Genomic DNA, 10695 nt, shown 5'->3' on the forward strand with positions numbered 1-10695 from the left:
ACAGATGATAGATATGGATAAAAGAGCAAATATGCCAAAATGTTAATAATTATTGATTTAGTAGTAGGTATGTGGGTGTTCTTTTATTCTTTATGTTTGAAAATTTTTTAAGATTTTATTTGAGAGAGAGAAATCACAAGTGGGGGCAGGGTGGGCAGAAGGAGAGGGAGAAGCAGACTCCTGGCTGAGCAGGGAGCCCGATGCAGGGCTCAATCCCAGGCTTATTTTATATTTTAAAAAGTTAAAGTATACATTATAGTTAATATATTTTTCTATATGGGCGTTAGAATTCACAAGAGTTAAAATAAATGTCAAAAACAATCTGCAGGGAGGGAGAGGAGCAAGATGGCGGAGGAGTAGGAGACCTAACTTTCATCTGGTCCCAGGAACTCAGCTGGATAGGGATCAAACCATTCTGAACACCTACGAACTCAACAGGAGACCGAAGAAAAGAATAGCAGCAACTCTCTGAACAGAAAAGCAACCACTTTCTGGAAGGTAGGACATGCGGAGAAGTGAATCTGAGGCGATATTCGGGAGGATAGACGGCGGGGGAGGGGGCCTCTGTCGGCCGCTTCTGGCAAGTGATAGAGCCGCGGAGCACAAAATCGGAACGTTTAGAAGTCGGCTCCACTGAGGGATGTCGCTCCAGTGGCTAAGCGGGAGGTGGAACCCTCGCAGGACACTGTGGTCTCAGGACCCTCAGGGTCACAGGAAGACCGGGGGTACCTGAGTGTGGCAGAGCTCCCAGGTATTGGAGCGGGGAAGCCGGCTGCAGAGACGGAGCCGAGGCGCGGGCTCTCAGCTCGGGGTGGCCATAAACTGTGATCCCCGGCCCAGTCGGGCCACTGCTCCTCCAGCAGGGACCCAACAAGCAGCAGATCTGGGGAGACTCCCCATCCTCCCCCAGGAGGAGCGGCGCGGGAGCGCACCACAGGGATCTGCTGGGTTTGGAGACTCTACACAGAGATAGAAATGTTCGGTCACAGGCCGGGTGAGCATGGAGTGCAGCTGGAGACCAGGGAGACGGGAGTGACTGACTGCTTTTCTCTGGGGGCGCACTGAGGAGTGGAGCCCCAAGTTCTCAGCTCCTCAGGGGCAGAGATTGGGAGGCTGCCATTTTCACTCTCATCCTCCAAAGCTGTAGGGAAAGCTTTCAGGGAACAAAAGCTCCCAAGGGCAAACCTGAGCAGATTACTTAGCCCGGTCGCAAGGGTGGGGCAATTCTGCCTCCGGCAAAGACATCTGGGAACCACAGCAACAGGCCCCTCCCCCAGAAGATCAGCAAGAACAGCCAGCCAAGACCAAGTGTACTGATCAATAAGAATGGCAGAACTCCAGAGCTAGGGGAATACTGCACATAGAATTCATGGTTTTTTTACCATGATTCTTTAGTCTTTCAAAGTTAATTTTTTAATTTTCTTTTTTTTCTTTTTCTTTTTTTTTTTTTGAATTTTTCCTTTTCTCTTTTTCAACCAACATATCAATCCCTTTTTTAAAAATCTTTTTTACTTTTCATTTTTAGAGTCATATTCTATCCCTTCGTAGTAGTTAACCTTATTTTTGGTATATATATAAGTTATTCTCTCTTTAAAATTTTCGGATACAGTTTCTTCTAACAGACAAAAATATACCCTAGATCTCTAGTGTATGGCTTTGTTCTAGTCTCCTGCCAGATCACATTCTCTCCCTTTTATTTTAATTCCTCTTCTTTCTTTTTTCAACCAACTTTTATCAATTCCTGTTATAAAATCTTTTATAATTTTCATCTTTACAGTCATATTCCCTCCCTTCACTGTATTTACCCTTATTTTTGTACATATATAAGCTTTTCTTTCTTTAAAATTTTGGGAGGCACTTTCTTCTAACAAACCAAAATACACCCAAAATCTAGTGTGTGGCACTGATCTATTCACCAGCGTGATTGTATTTGATAATATTTTTTTTTAACTTTTTCTTTTTTTTTCTTTTTTTCTTTCTTTCCCTTTCTTTTCCCCTGGTTTCAGGTCTCCTCTGATTTGTTTAGTGTATATTTTTCTGGGGTCGTTGTTACCCTGTTAGCATTTTGTTCTCTCATTCATCTATTCTCCTCTGGATAAAATGACAAGACAGAAAAAAAATCACCTCAAAAAAAAGAACAAGAGGCAGTACCAACTGCCAGGGACCTAATCAATACGGACATTAGTAAGATGTCGGAACTAGAGTTCAGAATGACAATTTTAAAGATACTAGCTGGGCTTGAAAAAAGCATCGAAGATATTAGAGAAACCTTTTCTGGAGAAATAAAAGAACTAAAATCTAACTAAGTCGAAATCAAAAAGGCTGTTAATGAGGTGCAATCAAAAATGGAGGCTCTAACTGCTAGGGTAAATGAGGCAGAAGAGAGAATTAGTGATATAGAAGACCAAATGATGGAAAATAAGCTGAGAAAAAGATAAACAACTACTGGATCAGGAGGGCAGAATTTGAGAGATAAGTGATACCATAAGACAAAACAATATTAGAAAAACTGGGATCCCAGAAGAAGAGAGAGAGAGAGGAGTAGAACTTATATTGGAGCAAATTATAGCAGAGAACTTCCCTAACGTGGGGAAGGAAACAGGCATCAAAATCCAGGAGGCACAGAGAAAACCCCTCAAATCCAATAAAAATAGGTCAACACCCCGACATCTAATAGTAAAACCTATGAGTCTCAGAGACAAAGAGAAAATCCTGAAAGCAGCTTGGGACAAGAGGTCTGTAACCTACAATAGTAGAAACATTAGATTGGCAACAGACCTATCCACAGAGACCTGGCAGGCCAGAAAGGACTGGCTTGATATAGTCAGAACACTAAATGAGAAAAATATGCAGCCAAGAATACTATATCCAGCTAGGCTGTCACTGAAAATAGAAGGAGAGAGAAAAATCTTCCAGGACAAACAAAAACTAAAGGAATTTGCAAACACAAAACCAGCCCTACAAGATATACTGAAAGGGGTCCTCTAAGCAAAGAGAGAGCCTAAAAGCAACATAGACCTGAAAAGGAACACGGACAATATACAGTAACAGTCACCTCACAGGCAATACAATGGCACTAAATTCATATCTTTCAACAGTTACCCTGAATGTAAATGGGCTCAATGCCCCAATCAAAAGACACAGGCTATCAGATTGGATAAAAAAACAAGACCCATCGATATGCTGTCTGCAAGAAACTCATTTTAGACCCAAAGACACCCCCACATTGAAAGTGAGGGGGTGGAAAACCATTTACCATGCTAATGGACACCAAAAGAAAGCTGGGGTGGCAATCCTTATATCAGACAAACTAGATTTTAAAACAAAGACTGTAATAAGAGATGAGGAAGGACACTATATCCTACATAAGGGTCTATCCAACAAGAAGATCTAACAATTGTAAATATCTATGCCCCGAACATGGGAGCAGCCAATTATATAAGGCAATTAATAAAAAGCAAAGAAACACATTGACAACAATACAGTAATAGTGGGGGACTTTAACACCCCCCTGACTGAAATGGACAGATCGTCTAAGCAAAAGATCAACAAGGAAATAAAGACTTTAAATGACACACTGGACCAAATGGACTTAACAGATAAATTCAGAACATTCCATCCCAAAGCAACAGAATACACATTCTTCTCTAGTGCCCATGGAACATTCTCCAGACTAGATCACATCCTCGGTCACAAATCAGGTCTCAACCGGTACCAAAAGACTGGGATCATTCCCTGCATATTTTCAGAGCACAATGCTTTGAAACTAGAACTCAATCACAAAAGGAAAGTCAAAAAGAACTCAAATACATGGAGGCTAAAGAGCTTCCTACTAAAGAATAAATGGGTCAACTAGGAAGTTAAAGAAGAATTAAAAAAATTCATGGAAAACAATGAAAATGAAAACACAACTGTTCAAAATCTTTGGGATGCAGCAAAGGCAGTCCTAAGAGGAAAGTATATAGCAATACAAGTCTTTCCCAAGAAACAAGAAAGGTCTCAAATACACAACCTAACCCTACACCTAAAGGAGCTGGAGAAAGAACAGCAAATAAAGCCTAAACCTGGCAGGAGAAGAGAAATAATAAAGATCAGAGCAGAAATCAATGAAATAGAAACCAAAAGAACAGAAGAGATCGACAAAACTGGGAGCTGGTTCTTTGAAAGATGAATAAGATTGATAAACCCCTGGCCAGACTTATCAAAAAGAAAAGAGAAAGGACCCAAATAAATAAAATCATGAATGAAAGAGGAGAGATCACAACCAACACCAAAGAAATACAAACAATTATAAGAACATATTATGAGCAACTCTATGCCAGCAAATTAGATAACCTGGAAGAAATGGATGCATTCCTAGAGATGTATCAACTACCAAAACTGAACCAGGAAGAAATAGAAAACCTGAGCAGACCTATAACCACTAAGGAAATTGAAGCAGTCATCAAAAATCTCCCAACAAAAAGCCCGGGGCCAGATGGCTTCCCAGGGGAATTCTACCAAACATTTAAAGAAGAATTAATACCTATTCTTCTGAAACTGTTCCAAAAAATAGAAATGGAAGGAAGTCTTCCAAACTTGTTTTATGAGGCCACCATTACCTTGATCCCAAAACCAAAGACCCCATCAAAAAGGAGAATTACAGACCAATATCCCTGATGAACATGGATGCAAAAATTCTCACCAAAATACTATGCAATAGGATCCAACAGTACATTAAAAGGATTATTCACCACGACCAAGTGGGATTTTTCCCTGGGCTGCAAGGTTGGTTCAACATCCACAAATCAATCAACGTGATACAATACATTAACAAAAGAAAGAACAAGAATCATATGATCCTCTCAATGGATGCAGAAAAAGCATTTGACAAAGTACAGCATCCTTTCTTGATCAAAACCCTTCAGAGTATAGGGATAGAGGGCACATACCTCAATATCATAAAAGCCATCTATGAAAAGCCCACAGCGAATATCATTCTCAATGCGGAAAAACTGAGAGCTTCCCCCTAAGGTCAGGAACATGGCAGGGATGGCCCCTATCACCACTGCTATTCAACATAGTATTAAAAGTCCTAAGCACAGCAATCAGACAACAAAAAGAAATAAAAGTCATCCGAATCGGCAAAGAAGTAGTCAAACTCTCACTATTTGCAGATGATATGACACTTTATGTGGAAAACCCAAAAGACTCCATCCCAAAACTGCTAGAACTCATACAGGAATTCAGTCAAATGGCAGGATATAAAATCAATGCACAGAAATCAGTGGCATTCCTATACACCAACAAGAAGACAGAAGAAAGAGAAATTAAAGAGTTGATCCCTTTTACAATTGTACCCAAAACCATAATATACCTAGGAATAAATCTAACCAAAGGGGCAAAGAATCTGTCCTCAGAAAACTATAAAATACTCATGAAAGAAATTGAGGAAGACACAAAGAAATGGAAAAATGTTCCATGCTCAAGGATTGGAAGAACAAATATTATGAAGATGTCAATGCTACCTAGAGCAATCTACACATTTAATGCAATCCCTATCAAAAAACCATCCACTTTTTTCAAAGAAATGGAACAAATAATCCTAAAATTTGTATAGAACCAGAAAAGACCCTGAACAGTCAGAGGAATGTTGAAAAAGCAAAGTAAAGCTGGTGGCATCACAATTCCGACTTCAAGCTCTATTACAAAGCTGTCATCATCAAGACAGTATGATACTGGCACAAAAACAGACACATAGATCAATGGAACAGAACAGAGAGCCCAGAATGGACCCTCAACTCTATAGTCAACAAGTCTTTGACAAAGCAGGAAACAATGTCCAATGGAAAAAAGTCTCTTCAACAAATGGTGTTGGGAAAACTGGACAGCCACATGCAGAAGAATGAAACTGGACCATTTCCTTACACCACACACAAAAATAGACTCAAAATGGTTGAAAGACCTCAGTGTGAGACAGGAGTCCATCAAAATCCTAAAGGCAAACACAGGCAGCAACCTCTTCGACCTCAGCCGCAGCAAACTTCTCCCTAGAAACATCGCCAAAGGCAAGGGAAGCAAGGGCAAAAATGAACTATTGGGACTCCATAAAGATAAAAACCTTCTGCACAGCAAAAGAAACAGTCAACAAAACCAAAAGACACCCGACAGAATGGGAAAAGATATTTGCAAATGACATATCAGATAAAGGGCTAGTATCCAAAATCTATAAAGAACTTCTCAAACTCAACACCCAAAGAACAAATGATCCAATCAAGAAATGGGCAGAAGACATGAACAGACATTTTTCCAAAGAAGACATCCAAATGGCCAACAGACTCATGAAAAAGTGTTCAACATCGTTCGGCATCAGGGAAATCCAAATCAAAACCTCAATAAGATACCACTTCACACCAGTCAGAATGGCTAAAATTAGCAAGTCAGGAAACGACAGATGTTGGCGGGGATGCGGAGAAAGGGGAACCCTCCTACACTGTTGGTGGGAATGCAAGCTGGTGCAGCCACTCTGGAAAACAGTATGGAGGTTCCTCAAACAGTTGAAAATAGAGCTACCATACGATCCAGCAATTGCACTACTGGGTATTTACCCCAAAGATACAAATGTAGGGATCCGAAGGGGTACGTGCACCCCGATGTTTATAGCAGCAATGTCCACAATAGCAAACTGTGGAAAGAGCCAAGATGTCCATCGACAGATGAATGGATAAAGATGATGTTGTATATATATACAAGGGAATATTATGCAGCCATCAAAAGGAATGAAATCTTGCCATTTGCAATGACGGGGATGGAACTGGAGGGTATTATGCTGAGCTAAATAAGTCAATCAGAGAAAGACATGTATCATATGATCTCACTGATATGAGGAATTCTTAATCTCAGGAAACAAACTGAGGGTTGCTGGAGTGGTGGGGGTAGGAGGGATGGGGTGGCTGGGTGATAGACATTGGGTAGGGTATGTGTTATAGTGAACACTGTGAATTGTGTAAGACTGTTGAATCACAGACCTGTACCTCTGAAACAAATAATACATTATATGTTAAAAAAAAAAAAGAAGAAGAAGAAGATAGTAGGAAGGGAAAAATGAAGGGGGGAAATCGGAGGGGGAGATGAACTTTGAGAGACTATGGACTCAGAAACAAACTGAGGGTTCCGGGGTGGGGTGGGAGTATGGGTTAGCCTGGTGATGGGTGTTAAAGAGGGCATGTACTGAAATGAGCAATGGGTGTTATACACAAACAATGAATCATGGAACACTACATCAGAAACTAATGATGTAATGTATGGTGATTAACATAATAAAAAAAACAATCTGCAGGAAAAAATAAAATATCTGGCCTGAATCCCTCATTGTTATCAGGGAGGACTCCTTTCGCCCATGTTTGCCTGGAGAGAAGATGTCCTTTGAAATGAAACAGTAGGTTTAAGCCTCTGTGAATTTCCATTGGCCTCGCTGCAAAGGGAGTGGTGAGTTGTCATCAGACCCTGAGCTCTAGCGTCCATGAAATAAGCTAATGAGCTCTTTCTGGAAATGTGGCCATCCTACCAGAGAGGTAATTCTCATTCCCCCAGCCTGTAAACTCCGTGAAGGATGGTGAAAAATCTCGTGTCCTTATTATACCCAGGGCCTAGAATCCAAGGCAGAACATACAAAGAGGACATCACAATGTGGGGTGGGGTAGGAGGATTCAGAGCACAGTCGTCCTGCCTTGACATTGAGCCTTGGGGGTAGAGTGACTGGCTCAGGGGCACAGAATAGGACAACGGGTCTGGACCTCAAGCCAGGACAGAAGTTTCTCCTGATTCCCTTCACTTAGAGCTTTCCCTTAACTTTTTCATTCATCAGTAAGGCATTTCATTCAGCTGTGAGCAGCAGAACCCAGGAAGCAAGGTGAGGTTTTCATTTTCTCTAACAATGAATCTCAAGGTGAGTGGTTGCTGGTGTTGATTCAGTGATTGGAAGGGGGTGGGGAGGTGGCAGGGGAGAAGCATGAGACTTCTGTGATTCTCTTGGACTTTTCCTGGTGGCCCCAAACGAGACCCAGCATTAGGACATGTGGTACTCTTGGCCAAAGTACAAAAAGACACTCTCCTGAGCAAGTTAAGTGCAACAGGACTCACTCCACTCCTGGGTGAACAATTTACTAAAAGACACCCTCACCAACAAAATCTAGATTTTTATAGTTGTCTCTACATACAAATGTGAGTCAGGACATCTCAAATGAACCCCTGGAGTTTTCCCACACAGTACTGAAATCTCAATTAGAGAAAGCCTAGGACCCAAGTTCTGAAGTAAAAACCATCACCCCAAACCCATACTGCTGGAAATTAAATAGTTAGAGACCCATCTAGTGGCACTACCCAGGCAATGCATCCAATGGGCTTACAGAGTTCACCTGCCTTGGGTACACGGCTCTAAGGGGTGCATAGCAAGTGTCCTGGCAGAGGCAGGTACTGAGCCATTCAGACACAAGTTCAATGCCACAGCAGTTTCAGTGCCTGGGGACATATACCCTAGGCTATCCAGGCCCCAGGCTACAAAAATGTTAGCTCTACTGTGGCATCCACTTTTATGCTTTGGTCAGCTTGCTCTCAGAACTGAGGGAGAGAAATTCACTTGCACCCAAACACACTTCTCCAGCTGACAGGAAAAAGTGAGAAGGGGAGTGGTTTTCATCACCAGCAGGTGGAGATGAGAGCTAAATTGGGAGAGGGAGAGCGCACAGCAGATTAGTATTTGAATCCAGGTTAACATTTATAATTGACACCAGGCCAAAGCCCCAAAGGGAAGGGTTCTGGGTAACTGGTGCAGCAACTACATTTATAAAGTATGAATCAAACCCCTACATTTATAGCTGCCAGATCACTGTCTACACAATTGGCAAACTTGGGGAAATGCACACTATTTTCTGAGATTCACATCAATCCCTAAAAAGGGCTTTACAGAAGCCCTGTTTGGGTCCATTTATGGAAACCAAATGTCCACCCTGTTTGTATTTACATTTTACCCTACTTTCAAGCTAGTAAGTTGGCCCATGGCTGTTTCTTGCAAGCTGCCAAAGAGAAGGGATGGGTCAGAGACGAGAGATTTTTACTCCCTACAGCACAGCACCCGGCAGGAACATCAGACGTCTTTCCCTGGGTCCTCCTCACCCCGAGTCTCGTGGGAGCAGCCAGACAGCGTAACCCAGAAGGATACCCCACACACAGCGTGTGCGCACCTCAGTGCAAGTACACGGAGCTTGGGGGGATCCACTGTTTTTATAGCAAGCAAGCCTGCTCTTTGTCCGGGGCAGACAGCACCTTGTCTCACGAGGTTACCGGCCGCATCAACAACCCTGACGCATAGTCACCAGCACAGAGCCATGAGGATTTTGCCTTTTTGACACACACGCAGGGCATCTAAGAGCTCTCTCTCCCAACAGGGACCATCTCTGTGGCTAGAAAGCCAAAGCCCCATGATTAACAGCTCCACAGAACCTTCTGGAACGGGAAAGCACCAGTTCCCACCAAAGGGGTGCAGAGATAAACAAAAACGAAGACAGACGAAGAAAAGCGCGGGTGGGCAGCCTTGAACTCGCCGGAGCCGGGCGTCCCCCCCAGCCCGCGACCGCGGTACTCACGTGCGCGCACGCCGGCGGCGCCCTGGGGAAGCGCAGCGCCCCCGGGGTTCCCTCGGCCTGCTCCGGCTCTCCTCACGTCTTCCCCGCGAAGCTGGGGGGACGCCTTGCCGCTGCCGCCGGCGGCGCCTCGGGGTGCCCGCCACGCGCCGGGCCTTCTGAGCAGGCCCGCGAGCGGAGCCACAGGGCCGCGAGAGAGGGCCGCCGCCTGCCTCCTTCCTGCTGCAGCCCGCTCGACGGGACCAGACCGCGTCCTCGTGGCCCGGAGCCGGTGGCGGCCGTTTTCCTCTCCCCTGCCGGCCCTGCGCGCAGCTGGGGGTGGGGGGCACACTCGACGCTGGCGCGAGGGGGGCGGGCCCGGGCGAGCCGAGGGCGGGGGTCCAACTGCCGGCTCTTCCCTGACCCCGCGCTCAGCCGTCCAGGAAGGGCTCGGGCTGCTGGCTCACCGTTTGTGACAGTTGGCCTGAACCTGATGGGAGAGGGGGGCACTTGATTAAGCTTCGAATTCAACCACCTCGGTGTATTTAAACACTTGCAGAATTTCAGAACATAATTCCCCCCTCATTCTGCCCGCCTTTCTCTTCCCCTCCTTTCGCAGCTCGGACTCCTTTTCTTCCCTTCCTACTTACAAGGGCCGAAGCCAAAGAGGAAGGATAAGGGAGTGTCGTTAGAGTCGGGAATTGCCGGGACCAGCAGAAACAAGCCATTTTAGTTCCTGCTCCATCTGCCACTTCAAACCTGAAATTTAAAAAAAAAAAAAAATCCTCTTGAGAAATTCAAACATTTCGACCCAGATTCCCATGCCCCTTTGGTGATGTGCACCGCCTTTGCAGCCCTCTAGTGGGGCTGTTGGTGTTAAGGGTGCGCAGAAGCGCACACATCCACCTGGAGGCAAGTCCCAGAGGCACTGACGGGGGAGTGGACGCTGCTGACCATACCGTGCAGGACGTGGGCTTTAGGTGACCCGTTTCATCCACACTTGCTTCTCTGCGCCCTTGTGGCCGATGGATTAGATTTCTAACGAAGCTAGCAAAGATTAGATACCCAGGAAAGAAAGCAAGTCCTAACTTGGCCT

The 10695-nt window shown here is 44.4% G+C and overlaps 1 pseudogene; it reads left to right on the forward strand.

Moving 5' to 3' along the window:
- LOC114220479 (INO80 complex subunit D pseudogene) overlaps window positions 1–10113 on the forward strand; it is a 72090-nt pseudogene extending 61977 nt beyond the window's left edge.
- Window positions 10114–10695: the final 582 nt, after the last annotated feature.

This window comes from Eumetopias jubatus, unplaced genomic scaffold (genome assembly GCF_037043125.1).
Source record: "Eumetopias jubatus isolate StellerSeaLion01/CBP00866 unplaced genomic scaffold, mEumJub1_p1.0 scaffold_14, whole genome shotgun sequence".
Lineage (NCBI taxonomy): Eukaryota > Metazoa > Chordata > Mammalia > Carnivora > Otariidae > Eumetopias > Eumetopias jubatus.